This window comes from Anser cygnoides, chromosome 4, assembly GCF_040182565.1.
Source record: "Anser cygnoides isolate HZ-2024a breed goose chromosome 4, Taihu_goose_T2T_genome, whole genome shotgun sequence".
NCBI classification, from domain to species: Eukaryota; Metazoa; Chordata; class Aves; order Anseriformes; family Anatidae; genus Anser; species Anser cygnoides.
The window spans coordinates 35,688,560-35,709,287 of record NC_089876.1 but is presented as its reverse complement, the minus strand read 5'-3'; positions in this window follow the sequence as shown (position 1 = coordinate 35,709,287).

The window sequence follows — 20,728 nt, the reverse complement described above, 5'->3', positions numbered from 1 at the left end:
GTCAGAGTATATGCCTGGAGGGCAGATCTAGGTTTCAATCCCTTACTCCAGTGACTATTTTTTTAAGGTACTCCAAATTCATTGGAGCAGGCCTTGGAGATTCACTGATCCCTTCCTCCTTGGAAAACACTCTCGTCAGAGTTGCATGGCCCCTCAGCTTCTCGCTCCCATTCAGTGAAGGTGCAATTGGGCCATGCACAAAGCAGCAGCTCCAGCCTAGTGGGGGTGGATGGGTGCGGGATACAGGCTGAGGAGCTGGGGAGAGGTATGCTGAAAATGTAGTTCCTGATGGGTCATAAGAAAAAGGCAGCTTCTTATGACTAATGTGACTGGTCTTGCTTGTGAACAGAATTTCATGTGTGTTGGGAATTAAGGACTGGAATGTTGGTTAAATATAAAACCACGCAATTTACAGTCCCTGAAAGTCAAATTAAACTCTTTTCAAGGTGGGTTAAAAGTCCATAGTTTTTAATAAATAGAGATGTTTGTCTTTACAGAACTGGGCTCTTGATAACTATATTTCTCTGCTGTTTTGGTATGCATTTAGCCTGAGGCAACTGTAGGGTTCATGCAGTTCACAGCAAAGTCCCCACCACTTGTTTCCACCCAGCTGTCCCCTTCGCTGTGCTGGTACAAGTGCCTGGGGGATGTGGATGATTCAAGCTAAAAACTATGCGGTCTGAAAAGGTAGGTTGTTTTGATCTCACCTCACTTCTGTGATCTTGTTCTTCCACAGCCCCCAAAAGAGCAGTACATGTGCTAATAATATATATGAGGGAACAAGTAGCTAAGAATGAGGGAGAAGCTTGCAAAACATCCCTGGTACCACTACAGCTGACGTCCTGCCTCAAGAAGAGGAGACCATGAAAGTCAGTATTGTCCTGAGGGGTCTGCTTCAGGATGTGCCACCAGCTGTACTCACAGCTGTCGAAGGTGAAGAAGCACCCAAAATTGCAGGGACCAAGCTGTGTGTACTCCTGACTGCATGCCCTGGTTGTGGTGAGCATGGGCTCTGTCAGAGATGTCAGAGAGCTTGTTGAAGCAAGTGAAGGTACTGCACTGCCTGACTCTCATCCCTCTCCAGACAGCAAAGCAGGAAAGTGAGAAGCCTGAGAACAGAGCCCATGTTCAGACCACAATTCTAGGGGAGAAGAAGAGATGCAATTGAAGAAAATCAAAATGAATTCTCCTTGGGGTTGCCAAATACTCTCTATGCAGATTCTTCTGATATAGAAAATTTTATTCACGGATGGGAGTTTTTTAATAGTTTAGCTGCCTTTTTTTTTTTTTTTTAAAGAACTCCCACAGCAATCTAGGGAAAGACTTCTAATATTAAAATAGTGTTTTTCAATTCCCAATGTTAAAACAAACAAACAAAACAGTTCCTTAAGACGTTACACTGAATGTGACAGGACTCTGTGGGAAATTGTGCTAGCACTGAATCCTGGTGTCGGCTCTTCCACCTTTATCCAAATCAGCAGGCTGGAGAGTGGGAGGAAAATCTCAAATATAAGCATAGAAATTCCCATACTGATTCAGAGTAGCTAACCACTTTATCTTTTCTTTCAGATAAGAGCCAATAGGAAAGGTCTCAAAAGAGAATACAAAGAGAAAAAAAGAAAAAAGGTCCCCAGGGAAAGCACTGTGAATTAATGGTTGGCTTATGCCACAAGGAATGAGGATTTTTTTTTCTCTCTCTCATTTTAATCCTTCTTCTCTTCCTTTTTTTTTTTGTCTTCCTTTTTTTTTTTTCTTCTTCCTGCATAATACAGATATGATTTTACATAAATGTCTAAATCAATGTCTGTTAGATTCTGTATATTGGTAATAACTTCTGAGAACGTGTTTTACATATTTATTATAACATACAGATACATGCATGTGTGTGTGCATGCATATATTTTTTCTGTTTTAAGTTTTTAAAGTGCTGCTATTGTGTTTTGTGGATGATTCTGTTTAACTATCCAAGAAAAACTGAAATAGCAGCAAAAAGTTATTTAGAAACAGAATAGGAAAAACACCATTGAGACACACATAGGGGAAAAAAGGAGAAGGAATTTATAATATTATGCTGCAAAGTCATACATTTTGCAGGTAATAGAAGTATTAGCACAATTCTTTCAGCAGTGAAATAGCTCTCCCTTTACTTGCTCCTCCAGTGGATGGCCCCTGCCTGCCTTAGCCATCTCCTCTCATTATAGAAGTTTAAAATCTGGATATACTGAGTGCAGAAAAATAGATATAAAATTGCCTGTATTAAATTTACACGTCTCAAATTCAGAAGAGGGAATAGAAGAAGTAGAAATTTAGGTGGGTTCTTTCTTAGCCTACATACAGGACTGAAACACATCTCTGTTTCTGAACAGATATCTTTGCTGGTCTTGAGTAGTAGCTGAAACCTGGCACATGAGTATTTTATCAGTTTAAATGTATTTAAAGACCTACATTCTCTTAGATTGTTAGAGGATTTTTACTGAAATATCCTTTGCCAGGTTAAATATTTGTGTTTGTTTTTGTAAGGCTGGAGACCCCATTTGCCAATGTTTCATACTAATCCAACTACCATAACCAAACAGAGATTAGATTGGGACCCTCTTGGAGAAGTATCACAAAAAATCACTGTTGTTCTATCTTCCTCTGTTATCTCTTACGACAATTTTCCCATGCAAACCAAAGCTACACACAAGAAAAGAAAAGAAAAAAAAAGAGAGAGAAAAAAGAAAACAAACAAACAACAAAAAAAAAAACACAAACAAGCAAAAATTGAGTTTTCTGTTCTTGAATAATTACTATCAAAAGGCCAGAACTACCCATGCAGCTCCGACAGGACTGGCAGGAGTCATTGGTCTCTGTCTACTGGGAAGTTAATGCCAGATGAAAACTTTTCTTTATCCAAAGCTTAGATGTTTAGTTAAATCATTGCATACGTACTTTATATTACCTATTACACATGACACGAAATATTTGCCTGATTTTAATTAGACCAATGTTATTTGAGCATCACGGAGAAACTAGAATGAGATCAGAGTACAAAAAAGGACAAATACCATTTAAGCCACAACAGAGTGTGGCTGTGCTGTTACCGAGATGCCTGTCAGAGTGGTAGTGTGGAAGTCTGTATTTAATGTCTTCCAGCAATTTTCACATTAAATTTGCTCACTGTAAAGCAACAACAGTGGTAAAAACCCAACTGTTTCTAAAATGGAGCTGGACATGCTTGAAAAAGAGTAGGAGGATATCAGCCTTCTGATAGCCCATCTGATAGCTTGACGAGGTCCCATATACTTACACACACATGTAGCATAAGCCAACCTAGCTTTTCTGAAATCAGTAGAATTGCTAGATTCACAGCAGGGAAGAATTTGCCACATACTTTTCCTAATTGCCAGGTGCCCAAAATATCCAGCAGCAACTCAGTTTCTGGACTCTGGCATCGAATGTCAAAATTTTATTCATATATTTTTACATTACCAATTAGGTAGTTATAAAATATCCCTCATGAGGGCAACAGATATTTTTCTGCCTGTATTGCCTTGTCTTCTAGGACAGGAGGGCACGCTCAATCTGAGTCTACTCACCGGTAATTAAACTTCAGTGTGATCTCAGCCCATTTGAAGATCACAAACACAGAGACCTTCAGTCAGTGATTGACAAATTGACGATAAATTGCCAGAAAAATATGTTCCCAGATCTACGTATATATTTGAGTGACTCTTACTAAATTTGATGTAAGATGCACTTCTGTTTTCCCCAACATGTTACAGTAATTTTATTTACTTTTTTTTTTTTCTGTTTGGAAGTGAAATGTTGAACTGTAATTAAGTGCTAAACCATAAAGAATTACTTTTGTTAGGCTTGTTTCTTATAGAAAATTCTTTTTTACACTGATCCATGCAAAACTTCAGAAGTAATGAGCTGGCTTGGGAGCAAGAGAGGCAGTTGGCACCATACACATTGCATAACAGCTAGAAGCATTTGAACTATTGACAGGTTTTTGTCTCTTCTGCTCTTTTCTCCTCTGCCTGGTTACTTTAAAGCTCCTTCTGTGAAGAACAAAACAACAGTAGCAGTCAATGTGCTGGCATAGCCTTTGAAGAGCCCCTGAAGTCTTGGGACTGTTTCTTTTCTTTGCAGAATATTCTAGCAGAATATGACCATTTGCATCCAGCAGCCAGATACAGACATTACTGAGTATTTTGCCTTCAGAGCTGGAGTCGGAGACATGTTGGGCACTTTACATGTCCAACATGCAGGGATGGCCCTGCAATACTAAGGCTTAATACATAGGCACACCTTGCAAGAGTGGCCCTCTTGGAAGGTTTCACTGCCTCCATACACAGTCATAACCCTTCCTCCCTCTCAAATCAGAAAGTAAGACCACTAAGTCTGAACTGAAGTTAAGCTAAAAAAAAAAAAATTGATTTTAAGGTCATCATCAACCTCATGTTCATCAGCATACTAAATTGAAAAGTTTAAGTTTGAGCTTTTTTTTGCCCAAGCCTGGAACTACGGCAATATTGCAGACATACGGAGCTGTTGTCCCAGTCCATCTGTTACCCCCCCAAAGAGCCCCTCTGCCAGGAAAAATTAGACCAAACCCTAGCTCCAATTTCCTGCCTTTTTTTATTCTTCTAATGCTATAATGTCATTATACTATGTTTCACATCTCTAATTTTGATTGACACAGACAAGCTTAGAAGGAGAAGCAGGACTAAGTCAAATTCGGGATCCGCTGGAGGGTCAGGACGCATACGGTGACCAGCTGTAACGCAAATGCTGGGGCAGGCTGTCCGTGAGCTCATGCAGCTGAGGCTGGGGAAAGGCAGCTTTAAGACTACCCAAAACATCACTGCAAACAAACCCTGTTTTCCCAGGTGAATCACAGCCCTGTGGTTAGGCTCTGCTGTTGAAACATAACAGTGTACACTAAAATGGGTAACTATGGCTCAGACCATGATATCAGTGCAGCACATCCTAATTTCCCCCCGCCTCCTTTATCAGGTCCAAAGTGAGAAAACACCAGGACGGCATCCAAATGTATTGCAGTGCAGTTTGGTAAACCCTTGAGTAATTTATCACAAGTTTTGGTGTTACGTTTGTTTATAGAAATGGATGCCTGAAAGCTGGGATATTCTTTCCAGTCTTATCTGAATCATCACAAACTTCCTTAAAAGGTAAGTTTTGGACTACATGTTCATGAAGAATTTCTGCTAATTTTAAGACCCTTTTCTTTTGGGAAAGGCCCTAGAACAATTTTTCTTGCTGTATTTCAATAATGCTAGATCCTTAAATCACTACAAATGTTTGAGAAGCAAGCCTAGGGCAGTAGAGAATGTACATACAGATATGTAAATACACATATTTCTTTATAACATGTTTACCTATTAAAAACAAACAAACCGATCTTCAGAATAAAAAAAAAATAACTTTTTTAAAAATGTATCACTTCTAATTTCCTTCAAAAAGGTTTATTTCTTCTGACAATATTGAATCGTCACAGAAGCAGAACGGCCAAAATTTTACTCACAACACACTAAAGCATTTTGAATGAAGTCAATGACTCCACTATGGTTTTATTTTGGTTTTGCTGTTAAGTTCAATTTGCAGATTGGATCCTGCTCTCGGTTACCTTGGTGCATGGCTGAGGTAGAGCAGCCTGAGCCACCCAGTGCCGCGGAAGCACAGATGTGCATCTGAGCACAGCTCATGCTCAGAAAATCGGTCTGTCAGGAGAGAGCCCATACATTTGGGAGCGCGCTCCATGTGCCTGGCTTGCTGTGAGATGCTGGCTTGCTTTACTTTCAGCCCCTCAGCCTCTTCCAGGCTCGGCTGGTTTCCTATCCGATTAAAATGCAATCAGTGTGACTGAAGCACTGTACAAAAAGTCGAGGAACAGCAAACCTCAGTAACGCTAGGCTGTAGTTAACTGGCACTGACTGAAAGAAGCCAATGAATCTCTGCGGTGTCAAGGGCACTGAAAGAAAAGTCGTAGGGAGACGCTAAGCCTCTGTCACTTTAAATGTTATTAATTCCCCAGACAAGCTCAGCTGCTGAGTGAACATTTCATTTTGAGAAATAAGGCTTGAAGGTCCGGCAGTGCAGTCTGTCTGTAGCAGCTATGCTATAGCACAGTATAAACAATCATGGCAACTTCGGCCTTCAGCACCATTGTAAACTATTTATCAGCGAGCTGTGTTTGACTGAATAAGCACTTTTCCTTGCAGAGGGGCCGCTTCTCAAAGCAGAGAGTAATTCTGCTAATGGCTTCTCCTTACCTCTGAGAAGAAGGCATGGTGAGCCTCAGGGCGATACCCAGGATGCCAGCAGGGCTTGCGGGATGCCACAGCCCAGCACCACGAAGTGCCACCAGGCCCGTTTCTGCGGGACCGCCATGTGGCTGTAAACACAAGGGGTTTTCACACGTCTGGCATCTGATTCTGATATTGGTTATCTCTGTGCAAATCAGAAATAACTCCAGCTAAGCCAATGGAGTTCCACTAATTTAAAACTCGGTCTGAGCTCTCCCTCATCCCTATTCTCTGCCAATTACTGCCTTCTGTAAAGGCATAGTTTTCCTTACGAGGCAGCAGCCTGGGGTGGAGCACCCAAGCCAGCTGGTGCTTGTCTCCCCCTCTACATCACCCAGAGCACCCACACAGGCCCACTCCCAGTGGCCCAGCCCAGCCTGGCCACTCCAGCAGCTGCTCTGCCAGGGACAGCCAGCAACAAGTGCCATGTGGGCTGGGCACATTCATGGGGAAAGCTCCGGTCCTGTTCTTGGAAAACAGGTGGAAACATTCAAGGCAAGATGTTTTTATCCTTGCTTGCATTTCAAGATTCAAGCTGTAGACATTCAAGTTGCCTTCACTGGGTCTGTGCTCTGAACAGCCCAGGATCTGTTTGTAATTCATCAAGAAGGAAAGCAAAGGATGCAAAAAGAAAAGGCCTGCTGGCCTAGAAAGCTGCGAGGAAGGACTGGTAGGGAGGCAAAGGAAAGACTTCCTGCTGAGTAGTGCAGCATCAGTCCAGAACCAAACGGGTGTTTTGCCTGTGTCTTTCAGGCTGACAGGCCATACAGAAACTGTGCTGAAGCTACTGTAAGTGATTAAATCAGGGCAGCTATTTTATGCATTCTCAGAGGTGGCCTGACTGCAATTTAGTGCTGGGAATTTGAAAGCAATTGCTCTCGAGTTTCTGTTCCCATCCCTGCCACCATCTCAGACCCTTATCGAGTCTGATGGTGAATTTGGGACGAGGTTTTAGCTCTCCCCTCCACTGAAAAATGCAACCAAATATTCTGTGGCTTGGTGTGATGCCAGTATACGCCACAGTATACTGGGTAGAAAATAAGTGGCAGAAGAAGAGAAAATCACAGAACAAAAGGGGAAAAAGGGAAAGAAAAGGACCATATGAGCAAACTCACTGCAGCTTGCTAGTTCCTTGACAGATGGAAATAGCTTCAGCAAGTGCTGTTTTGGACGGTTCCTTACTGTTTTCTCTCACTAGCATTTTCTGGAATGATGCTGGTAAAGTTTTACTGGTCAGACTGGCAATATATACAATGATAATACAATAATAAACATACACAGTCATGACTCCAGAGCTGGGTTGTTGAAAGAGTAAAGTTTTAGAAACAAAATGCTTTACTGAGGGCAGGCCCCTCTTCCTCCCTCCAATCCCAGCAAGCTTATTTATTTTTTCAAGGTCTTTTTATCATTGAGTATTAAAAACAACCCTTCTCCTCCAATGAAGGAACCACCCAGCAACACAAAGATAACCTTTCTTGTAAAGACAATGTGCAGATAGCAAGAATACTGTTGCTATTTTTTGCTATTCTAAGATAAAGTTTTTGCTCCCAGTTAATCCATAAGAAGTCTATCTTTATTTCAATGAACTCATTCAAAGTATAAATGCCAGCAGGACCTTCCAACAGCAGTTATAGCAATGAGCCACTTTGACAACACTCTACTGTTTCCCCTTTCTTATGAAACCAAAATAAAATTAATTGTGTTCTGATAACTCCGTATTTTGGAATCACTAGATTCTGGCTTACTTTTGCTGTAGAAAGAAGTTTGTTCAAGAAAATATATGACTTGCAGGACACCAAATGGCCCTGCTTTATGTAATGCTATTTAGGGGCCATGAGAGAAGAGCACAGGGTAAAGTGGGGCTGCTCTGACAGGCTGAAAGATAGTCATCACTACCTCTTGTATTCAGGAACTCTGAGGGAGGCACCACGTGGGTAGACTGGAGACCTGAGACTGGCTTCAACAAGAACATTCAAACCTGAGCAACTGCTTTTTTTGATGGTCTCTATCTGCTGTCTGAAGAGCTATCCCTTCAAACCAGGGATAGATTTCACTAGCTGAACATAACAGCTCTCTCAGCTAAAAATCTCAGAGAGTGGACAATACAAACACTATATTTTGTGGTTAACAGCACTGAACATGGACACCAGAGAAGCCACTGTACTCAGTGGTATGAGTCGCTGAATGGTTCTTATTATGACCTGCACTATTCCCACAGCACATCAGAGTGTTCTTCCCAAAGCCTTGTGCCTTCCCTTCCTTGTGCCTTGACACAAGCAGCAAAGTTAATGCATGTGGTATCAGTCCTTCAGAAACGACCATTCTCCCTCAAAATTCACATACATCCATGCAGCTCTAACCCCTCTTAGCATCAATGAAGCCCAATAAATCTGCCCTTAATTAGTAAGGGGAGGAGTGGGGAACAGTCATTGCCTAGTCAAGCAATGCTGAGCACCGCGGGGGATTTTCTGCGGAGAAGAGAGGGTTAAAACTCCGTTTGGGTGTGCCTCCATCAGCACTGTGCTAAGTGCTGCATTTTCTCTGGAGGTTTTTCCCACAGATTTACAGCTTCTAGCTATAATTGATCAGCCATATACAGATCACATAAACCACTAAAACAAACACAGTATGAACAAGTGGAAAAAGTCATCCAAAGCCAGGAAAGACTGAACAACAAAGTGCAGATCAATTACCTCTGTTCTTTGCAGACTGTGGAGCTAGGAAGTGGGCCTAAATGCTGCCCACGTATCACTGCCTATATCTGGAATTTGGAGAACAGTTGCATGATTATATGGTATTAAGAAGAAAGCAGAAAAGTGTCCCTGTAGGACTCTTATAGCCTTAGTTCTTTAGATGAGATTTGCTCTGGAAAACAGTGGTACATCCTCCCAATATATTACTGAGATGAAGTTCAGATGAAGAAGATCTAATCGTTTTTAAGTGTCGGTAACTAATGATCCCCTTTGCTCTGGGAACAGAGATTTGAGCTCAAATGTAGCATTTTTTAAGTGGGGAAAGGAGAGGAGAGAATAAACCACAGCTGGTGTCCTTAGGGGAAAAAAACAGAGAGTGGCAAGTCTGCAGTGGGGAGCTCCTTAAGACAGCCTTTCATGCGGTTCTGCATCAGACGAATTCATTTACTTAGCTTTTTCAGCATTTTTGGTTAGTGGGTGACCAGAGCATTTGGGTGTAAAACATAGACTATGTAGGTTTCTCTCTTTGTTCTTGATTTTCTTGACCTAAAATCCCTCTGGCCCAGGGAAAATCTAACTCACTGGATGTATTTGTGAAGGCTAATGCAGCATTTTTGTCCACGACTTTAAAAAAATAAAAAAAATTAAAAAAAGAGAGTTTCAATGCTTAAAGCTGCATTCTGCTACTAAACCAATAATAACATGCTGTGTTTCCATTTCAGCCTGTGAATCTTTGTGGACATGCTTATTATCCTCAGGAGCACCTCTAAGATCCTAAACTTGTGTATATGACAGTGTCTTGTGCATGCACTTCTAATTTCTATGAATATGATCCCTTGGAGGGCTGTGTAGGTGTGTATGGGTGTGCATCTCTGTGACTGTCTGAGTCAGGCAGTTTGCCTGCCTTACCCTGAAGAAGCACCCCTTCCCCTCTGTTTTTCTTCTTGCTCTGTTCCAGTCACCAAGGTTATATCCAGCAGAAAAGTCCCTGGTCTGCTGTGGCTCTCAGGAGAACAAACCTGCCTCTCTTCACCAAGCTGGCTCCAAAGCACCACAGAAGCTCTAGATAACTGATGGCTGGGCTCTGCAAAAAAAAAAAAAAAAAAAAAAAAAAAAGGAAAGTGCTGAAACACCTTGAATACGTCATGGAAGTTTAATGGTCTAAACATTTGGGACTGACATACTTCAGAAATGATCAGACTTTGTACAAGAAAGAAAACACCCTCACCAGACCCTCACATCTTACCCCACCAGGAGGAGGCTTGCATGTACTTATTTTCTTATTTTCTTTAATTCTGTGGTGAGCAAGTAGGTATGGAGGGCTAGCTTGCATCCCCAGCCAAAGGGATGTCAGGGAGAAGAGGGCAATCACTGATTCTTAGAAACACTCTAGGTTGCTACATGTGTCAGAAATCAGGAAGAAAGAGGAAAGAACGCATCATCCTACCACAGCAGCTCCCAGGACAGCAATCTCCAGTGATGTATAGAGAGGAAAATGTGTCAAAGTAGTTAGAAGGGGAAAAAAAAACCAAACACATGATGAAGAGAAGGGCGGCTGAGTGACAAAAGAGTCATGGAGCAAACATCCAACCACAAATAATTTGAGGGTTTGATTTGTTCGTGTTACACTGCTGACACGGCATGTTTTCCCCTGCTAGCTGCCTTTGCTGTAACAGTGTTAACGTCTGGCAAACTTTGAGACTGCTTTCTCACTAACGAAAGTGATTATTATCAATAGGCAGCCCCTTGCATGTCACCCGTGTCTAGATATGAGATCATTATAATCAAGAAAGAGGGACCATGAGTGTTTAGGTCACTTTGATGTGTTTTCCTGCAACACGGAGAAGAAGATGGTGTTCTTGCTGAAGCTGCTGCTGTGACAGCACAGAACTGCTCACTGTTTCATGCCCTTGACTCTTGGTGCTGGCTGTGAACACACATAAGTTTTGCTTTTAGTGATCTGGTAGCCAGGAAATTGGCTGAGATCCTTTTGCTGGCCATGGGGGTTGCATAACCTTGTTGTGATGGTTGTCATGTTATCTGTGTCTTCTGAAAATGGGTTTGGCTGAGGTTGGAAGGGACCTCTGGAAGTCATCTGGTCTGACTCCCATGGGTCACACAGAGCAAGCTGCCCAAGACCATGTCCAGGCGGGTTGTGAAGATCTCCAAGGAGGGAGACTCCACAACCTCTATGGGCAACCAGTGCCAGAGCTTCACCACCTGCACAGTAAAGAAGTGCCTCCTGATGGTGAAGGGGAACCTCCTCTGTTCCAGTTTGTGCCTGTTGGGCTGTATAGCCCAAGTCCTTGAATGTACATCATGATCACAAGACTCTACCTGGGGTCAACTAAAAAGACTAAAGAAAATCCAGTTTGGTTGAATATGGCCACATCACACTGGGTCTAGAAGCAAGACAAGCAAAAGAAAATGCTCAGGGTAGAAGCTGAGCCCTTGTGCCTTTCCAAGATGGACAAGTATTTCTCTCTTCCATGTGTGTTTGGTCTGCCATGCAACGTCATCTGGAAGTTGTGTGTAACCTTCCCAACAAATTTGTTAAGCCTCAGTAAGCAGAGGAAAGATCTCACCAGAGCAAGAAGCAAGGAAAGCACAGTAGAGCAATTAAGACCAGAAAGGACTGTGGAAAAGAACCTGAAAAGATTTTCTTTCCACAGAACTCTTAGAGTTTACAACAAATGTAAAGGACCCCTTGAAAATACTAGGTTGCCTGCTGCTTTTTGTTTAGGAACCTCCATCCAGCCGTCACAGGGAAGATACACAGTCTCTTAGACATTTCCCTAGCAGCTCTCATTTTAGGTAATGTAAATAACATTTTTTACATTAACATCTTATTTATGTAGAATCTTCTGTCTCAGCAGATGTCCTGCAGCTGTAGGTGTATAAAATACAGAGTAAGGGGGTGGGGAGGATTAATCTCTTCCTTATACTTGTGCAAAGAAAGAGCCACTGCAGTGGATGTTGTGAAGCAATGGGAGCATTACCAGACATCAAATATCACATGCCAGACATCAGGCCCAGAGCTGAGGCTCAGGGTTACTGTCATGCCACATAGTCAACAGGCGTGTAGCATAGCATACATGTAACTTAGACTCAAAATAAGTCCTTCATCTTTATAACCTCCTTGCCACTCAGTGAAAAATGATAACATTTGTGGACCACTGATGTGTGTAACTTGGGAATTCATTTTCCTTTGTAACCTTGGGAATCTTTCAGCTTGCCTTGTCAGGGATATTTCTTATTGCCATCTTCCCACTGAGACCAGGACCAGACATGTAGTGGATATAAATCAGCTCAGGCATTAGCATCAACTTTTAAAACAAAATAAAATAAGCACTTGAACAGAGATATCTTACATGAAGCACAGGTCTGCAGAAACACGACGTTTGGTACATTTTGGTGAGTTCTGTTTTGAAAAAGCTGCTACACAAGCTCCACCACACCTTTATAGCAACAGAGAGCGTAATTAACACACTAAACATTTGGCAGCAGGGGGGAAGGTAAACGAGCCTTTGCAGATGTGGGTGCTGTGCCTTTGCCAAGTCAGCTGCCTTTTTAAGAGGCTGGAGCATCTTGTCCAACCCAGCAATTACCACGTGTGTCAGCACGTGGGTTCGAAAGGCCCAGATTTCCCCTGACGTGCTGCTTCTCTGCTTGCTTGTGAGCTCACCTGTTGCCAGATTGCATCTTTTCTGACTCGCTGCTTCAGAAGTACAACTGAGCCCATGCTGTGTTGATTCTGAAATACAGCAGCCTGTAGCCACTGAGACCGCGTGAGTCCGTGTCTACAAGGCAATGGGTAGCAGCTGACACACCAATGCTCTGCCTAATAGCTGTGTCCAACAGTCTTATGTGGATAATGGGGCTAGTTAATTAGTGGAGAAACACTCAGTGTGTCTGAACTGCGCCAGGATAATTGCTAATATGGGAACTTTTCACATTTGAGTTAACATTTTGTGGAGCTGGTATCTCAGGAGGAGAGGCACTTGTGCTATTGTCCTTATCCACCCACCAGCTGCTATACCTCACAGGGTGCCCCTGCTTTCAGCGGAGAGGTGCCCGTTTTACCAAGCCTTCAGAGCAAAGCACGGGAGGAAGCAGCTACACCCAGGAACCTGCACTATGTGGTCTCATTAGAAACATTTCTTAAGGGCAGGTGTTAGCTTTGCAACCTGTTGCATGTTGTACAGGAACTCTACAGTTTTCCTGATTAGCTTTGTTTTTCAGATATTAAAGACTCCGCAGCTTTGTTTTTCAGAAAAGTGACAGTGTCTACTGACAGAGGGCAGGGAAACACTGATGAGACAATATGGAAGATGTTCTCTTAATTGCTATGTATACCACAGCTCTTCTCTTGTCACTGACATTTGCCAGGGTAAGTACTCTTTGTGCTATACAGAAGTCATAAAGTTCATTTATAAGCATTAAAAAAATCCCAAGCCTAGACTCCTAAGCTGGCTGCAGACAAATACTATTAAAAATCTAGGACATAGTGTACTGCACCAGCACAACAGTTAGATATGTACAAGTTTAGAGATTTCATGGATGGAAAAAGAAAAATTGACATAATTGCAAACTTGTCATATTCCACTTCTTTTTTCAGAGCATTGAATGTCACTTAAAACAAAGCAAACAGCCAAGTTCATTTCCCGTGACAAACATCCAGGGACATCTTAAAATTAAAACAGAAGCAACCCAAATCAGAAGGCAAAGGAAACTTTGACAAAGCTTCAGAAACTTGTCAGATACAATCATTCACTAAGTGTACTCAAATCAACCAAAAAGAAGGGCCCCCTTCACCACAATCTGCTGAGCAGTATTGAAAGGTTTCACTTGCATTGCTATCCGCAAAATTAGCTTAACAAAAAACTGCCACAGGTTTTAATGCTAAGAACAAATGAACAAAAATTATACTGAGAAAATAAATCAAGGGGGTTAAAAAAAAAAAAACACAAAAAAACCCCAAGAAAACAGCAACAGAATCTCTGCTCACAGTAGGAAAAGTGAGTCAAAAAGTCAAAGCGCATATTATTTAAGGTAATCCAAAATCTCCCTCCAATTAAAAACTTCAATCAAAAAAAAATCAGTTATGTTGAAGTAATGAGACTATTTCTCACCTCTTTCACATGACTCAAGCTGCAAGCTACTTTGGAAAAGAAAAATGGATCAAACACATAAATATAAAAGATTAGAAAAGCCCCAAACAACAATAGCACATGATTTGCCCTAGCTGAAAAGTTATTTCCTAATGAAATTGAGAGGACAAGTTTCAGGTATCACTGGCAGTTACCAGGAATGTGCGTTCAGGAGAAGCAGGGAGTAACTATCATCCTCTGGGACTTACTTGTTTCATCAGGAATTGTTTTCTACCTGTGGTGCTTCAAGTGACTAAGTGATCAAGGAACTTATTCAGCCAAAAAACTCTTGAAGGAGAGCATGGACAAGGGCAAGAATGAAAGGAATGCTGAGATGAGAAGCTTTTGCCTGCCCTTTTTCTTGGTAACAATAATGGGTGCAGACCAAAATACCAGTCAATGTCCCATTGCGAAAACATTTTCTCCTTTGTAAATAAACATGTAGGCAGTTATATACTGCAAATAAGTATGAGGCAGAATATAAATTATTCACAGGCAATTATGAATGTTGTCACGGTAATAACTCAACAAGCAGCTGCATTTGGGACAGGAGCCTGATCCAAGTGCTCTGATGCTGAGGATGTGATTCTGTTTCAGAACTCACCATTCTTTTTCAAACTCAGTATCCTGCCTCTGCCAAAACAGCATAGTACCTTTCTTTCTAAAAACATCTTGCCATTTGTAAACCCCCGTCTACGAAGTGGGGGGATGTCATCAACCTTATCTCCACATAATTATAAAAATGGTATTCTCTGCCACATAACGTTATGTGGCTCTGCAATATCCAGCCCGGTTTGATGACTGCAATGAACTCTACCAGCTGATTTTATAGTCTGTGTAAAAAATTATTCCTTTTTACTTTTATTTTTGTATGCTTAGCAACAGTAGTTTTAAGAGAGACCAACCATTCCATTTCTCAGTTATCTTTCTACAATCTACAAGAAATTCTTACAAAAGAGAGCTGTCACATGATGTCTTTGCCAAGTCTTAACAAAGTGTTTTAATAAAGATTTGCATTATTCAGAGGGAGCTGTATTTTAAAGGGAATTATAATGTATATTTGGAATTATTTTTGGTCATTAACACCAAAGTACATTTTATCAATGACTCCAAAATGGCTATTTTTCATCCAGTATGCTTTCTTCTATATTCATGTTTATTTTTTATATTAATGTTTATTTCTTATTCCCTAATTTGCTGTTTTAGCTAATTGCACAAGATGTGCAAGTACAAACACTAATTGCTAAATCAGGCTCTGGTTTTTAAAAGACTCGGGGGAAATAAACCAACAAATGTGAGGACAAGGACCTGTTTATTTTCCCTGCGCCTTTTCTGATGGGCTGCAGGAAAAGTCCCAGTATTTTAAGAGAATACACAATTATGCTGAAGAGTGGCTTATTTTTATTTTATTACTGGGGGGATGGAGAGAGGTTGCTAATCCCTTTTCCAATCATGGAGTCTTGCCAGGGAATTTGCAAGGTATTAATTGCCATATGGAAAGCATGTTCATGAATGTGTACATATGTTGCTATGTATACATACAAGCTTATGTACGTATGAGTAGAAATGTCTTTGTAGAGACAGTTTTAGTCAACATATTTTGCGGGCTACACAACAGTTGCTGACCACACACACCTGAACTGTTGCCTTGTGCATGCTGACCGTGGAAACGAGTGTGCTCAGTGAGGGTGGAGGTTCTTGGGAGAACACAGTGAAGTTCCATCCTATTTGGATCTCTCTTTCTCTGTTCTTTTCAGTCTGGCACATCTTTTCACACCGAAGTTTCTGATCTCCAGTGACTACTGCTTTATGATTCAGCCCTGAGCTATCTCCCTTTCTTTTGACAATTTTAACACAACTGTTGACACAAAATGAGTTATCTGCAATAGTGCATGTCATCCTTGGGACACAGGCAGAAGTCTAGAAAGACTGTGAGAACTTCAGCTTTTAGTTGGTACGCTGTAGAGATTTGTCCTGACTCTGGAACAAATTTTGGGATGTGGGGCTTTTATCTTGATTTTCTTCTAGTTGACACCTTTTGATGACTCCCTAAAATGCTCTAAGATTTAAATTAAACTTAAATGCATTGTCAGTAAGATTCTTGTTTACCAATGGTAAGGAGGACCTATTTCTACTCACTCTCTGTCTATCACTAGCTGTGCTTTCTGACTGTAAGAGTGAGAGAGAAAAACAGCATCCTTCTGGATCCTCGTTTTGCCCTGTGCCGAAAGCAGAGAAGCAGGAACATTGTGTAAGATAGGGGATGATGTAGAGCTGCAAGAAGTCACAGTGTGTTCCGTAGCAGCCACAAAGAGGCAGAGCATGCCACTGTTTGACTTGCATAAGGCACTGTACAGGGTATTGCCATAAACAGCATTTCATGAGTGCTGAGCTGAAAAAAGGCTTAAGGAGCTCCAGCCAAGTTGGTGGAAACTTCTGAAAACTGTGTCCCACAAAACTTAACACTTCCTTGGAACAACAGATTGAGAGCCTTTTTCCTCCCCGCCAATAAATGGCAAATTAGAGGAACAGAAATCAGTCATTCATGTGGAATCACTTCAGTCACCCCTGGGAACCAGCCTCTCGCCTGAGTCTGAAGCACAAGATAGCATTACTCGTGATCTTACCCTGAGCTAAGGCTTTTGAAAAACATGAAGCGTGCTTGTAAGAGCCTCGGGCTTTGGGTGCTCCCTGAAGCAAGCAGATCCCAGATGAGGCCTGCAAAGTGGCCAGCTCTGACAGACACCTCGCGCAGGTTGGCTCTACGCTGTCCCTGCTGAGGGTGTTTCACCATCAGCCGATTAAACATCAAGCAATTTTCATCATTAGTAGTAGACATGCTTGCTGATATTTTCTCCCCAGTGGAGAATGCAATCAACTGAAATGCCCTGCGGTTTTGTTTTAGCAGGTTGCCAAACCTTTTGGCATTGCTTTTGTAGATTCTTCCCCACTATGTTTAGAAGTTGTTGAGAAACTTGCCTGCTACTATTACAGTGATTTATTTATTTATTTATTTTGTAAGATGCTCCTAGATGAAACGCACATGGCCATAAAATTGGAGAGTGGTTCTGTAGCAGATTTCCTTTGTGAAGGGCTTTTACAGAGATAAAGGTACTTTATTACACAAACTCCAATGCAGAAACACTCTATCCTCTGCTGACCATCCCCATACAGCAGGATGCTGAAACGTGGAAGTCACTTGGAAAAAGAGAAGACTGTAAAACTGACTAAGAATCCATCTGGAATGGTTTGCTGGGAAAAGACTGTGTAAAGCTTGACTTAGTGAAAGGTGAGGTTCATACAAAGTATAGGAAAGGCAAATTGAGTGCAAATATCCAAATATTTGGAAAAAAATAGAAAAAGGTTGTGATGATCACTGGCAACCTGAACACATGCTGGCAGTCACCCTCATTAAGTGCTACTTACAGGAAACCAAAGTGAGGATGCTGGGATGAGCAACGCACTGACCTTAAAGAACAGAGGGAAGAGAGGGAAGATTGTTGAATATGTATATAGACATGGAAAAGGAAAATGATAAAAGGGGGAACACTTACAGGAGAAAGCAGAGAGAGACCAACCCGTTCACTTACTTCTTCCCTCAGTTCTACTAAAAATATGGCAACTTTTTTTTTTCTGATTCCTCTTTTTTTCCTCATTCTCCCTCCCAAATTTTAACATAAAAGATTAATTAGGAGCCTTTTATGGATTTCAGTTAAGAAAATGGCTTTTACATGGCAACATTTTAAAACACTACAAAGGCTAATATCATTTGAATTTTATGCTTAAGAAACATAATCTACAGTAAAAAAAAAAAAAAAAAAAAAAAAGACATTACTTCCAAAGTGGCACAGGAGATTATCAGTATGTACAGTAAAAGCACACCATACATCCTGTTGTCTCAGGGGTATTTCAGCTCCTATAGGAGCTGGCTGGCAAAAATTAAATATGGTCAATGTTACACGGAAGAAACATGAAATATAGTAAATTTCTGTAGTGAAACTAGGCTAACTTAAAACAGCCAGTAATCAAACTGGCTAATCATTGTTGGTTTTGTAGCAGAGGCAGGAATGAGAATCCAAGGCCGTCTGCCCACTACTTTCCTAATGCAGAAGAGAAACTGCAGATTTGGGACAGTGAGGCCAATACTGTTCCCCCTATCTGAGGAAGAGCATTAGAGCTGGGATCATCTTAAGGTGCCCTTTGTATTCCTCATTGGTGCCTCTGATGGACAGATCTTCAAATGCTTCGGTGCTAAGGAAGGGCTGGTGCCCCAGCACAGCATGTCTCTCCTGTTTCTTTCTATAACAACCAGAAGGGGAACTGGAGGGTGCTGGACTTACCTGGAATCACAGGATGGCATAGGCTGGAAGAAACTTCTAGAGGTCACACGGTCCAAAACAGGGCTAGCCTTGATGTTGGATGAGGTTCATCAGCATGTTGTCCAAACAAGTTTTGAGTACGTCCAGTGACAGGAATGCCACAACACCACTGGGCAACCTCTTGCAGCACCTAACTACTTCCAGTGCCAGAATAGTTTTCATTATCATTCAACAGGAATTTACCTTTCTGCCATTTGTGGCTCTAGTCCTTTTGCTGTACACCTCTGAGGAGCGTCTGGATCCATCTTCCTTTATTGAAGGCATCTGTGAGATCTCCAACTCCTCCCTACCCCAAGCCTTCTTATTTCCAGGCTGGAATAATACATCCCCAGCTGGATTTCACACTGCTAACCAATACTTTTTGAGTTGTTGGCTGAAGTCTGCAGTCATATTCATAGTCAGCTTGTTGACATGGGATGTTTTCACTAGAAGGATGTGGGACTTTGTTACTTGTTAATGTATTTTGCCTGTTGTGTTTTTTTTCATGTATGTTTCAAGTTGTATAACTGATGAAAAATATTTGAAGGTTTTGAATCAGACAAATCTAGATTTCACATCTTTTAATAATTTAGGAGCCAACCAGAAATTACAGTTGTTCAAGACTGTTGTGTTTTCACTTTTGTAGCTATACAAGTGAATGCCAAGTAAATCTGGCATACTCCCATCTATCTTTATCTGATTAATCACTATGAGAAAACATCCTCATCTGAGATGACAATGACAGATTAACTCTAGCCCTCTAGAAGAAGCTGGACAGTGGCACAGCTCCCTTCCTCATCCCACAGGAAAGAAACCAGAGTTTGTCTTTGTAAGCTCCTAGTGGCCAGGCAATAGGCGGTGGGAACAGAGACATTAATCCTACTTCTCCCTGAGGTTATAGGCAGAAAATAGAGCAAATCTCTATGCCTGAGCCCATGTCAGTTCATGCAGAGTAGTGATGGGAGCCAGTCCTAGTCCCCTATGCACGGGGGGGGGGGGGGCTCACAGTTCTGTGCAACAGGGGTACCCTGTCCTGCCCTGGCTTCCCAAAAGGCTGGCTGCATGGCATGCTCCATCACTGAAACTGGACACAAGCTCAGAGCTTTATAGGGAGACATGGAAAGGACTTTATTCAAAAAGACACAGGGCTGAAGAGAGTACAGGAATGATCTCCTTGACATTTAACTCAGTCATTAGAAGAGTGATTAAAATAAGAAACAGGGAGGTATAAGGAGTCTTTACGTGTAAGAGTTATATTATACACTAATTTTACAGTGCAGCCATTCTATTTTTCAAATATTCAAAAATATTTCAGTACTCATTGTAGAATCTTTTTTTTTTAATGTGTAAATTACTTCAGCATTTTAAATTTAAAATATTTTTTAAAATGTGCTTTAATACGAATTTTTTGATCTTGCAAATGTGTAGATGTTATACCTGGAGTAATGTATGTACAACATCCATTAATCGATCTTGTCCTATGCAGCTGATGGCAGAAACCATCAACCATGTCCTGCAAACAGTCAAGTAACAGTACAACTTTAACCACAGTAAAATCTTGCTTGACTGCAGAAAGACTAGTCAATTAAAGTCACATTGCTGACATAAGATATATTGGAAAGCTCCTGGGCACTGAAGTGAGCAGTGCAGACTGTTTTCCTTTCCTGATATGTGATTTATAACGTCCCAGACTTTGCAAGAGGACCATGCAGTTCGGATGATAAAGAAGGGGAATTATGCAGCTTGCTCCTCACAACTTGAATAGTTTTGAATGACTGTTTCACATGATTTACTTGGAGCCTTTTTCTCGTTCTTTTAATGAAGGAATCGAGACAGAAATGGATATATTTAAGTATCAAAAACATCTCTGTGCTTTTCAGAAGCAGAGAAACAAGGAAATCAGCAAAACCTATAATTTTCTCTGTTAACATTTAGAATGCACTGCAACTCAATAAACTGAAAACTGTATTAAAGGTATGACAAATTTTGTGCATTATTTTCCCTTAATAAAATTTTTTGATCATCTCAGAATGTTTAAGTGGCATAATGTAGCTCTCAATATGTTTGGTGTTATATTTAAAAGATTTCATTTGTTAAAGTTTTCATGTGTTACTAAAGTCAATGCTTGGATGTGGTATAGTTTGTATTAAAGGATAATATTTGAACTAAACATACAGCTTTTTAACAGATGTTTAATTACAGCAGCTTCTCAAACTCAG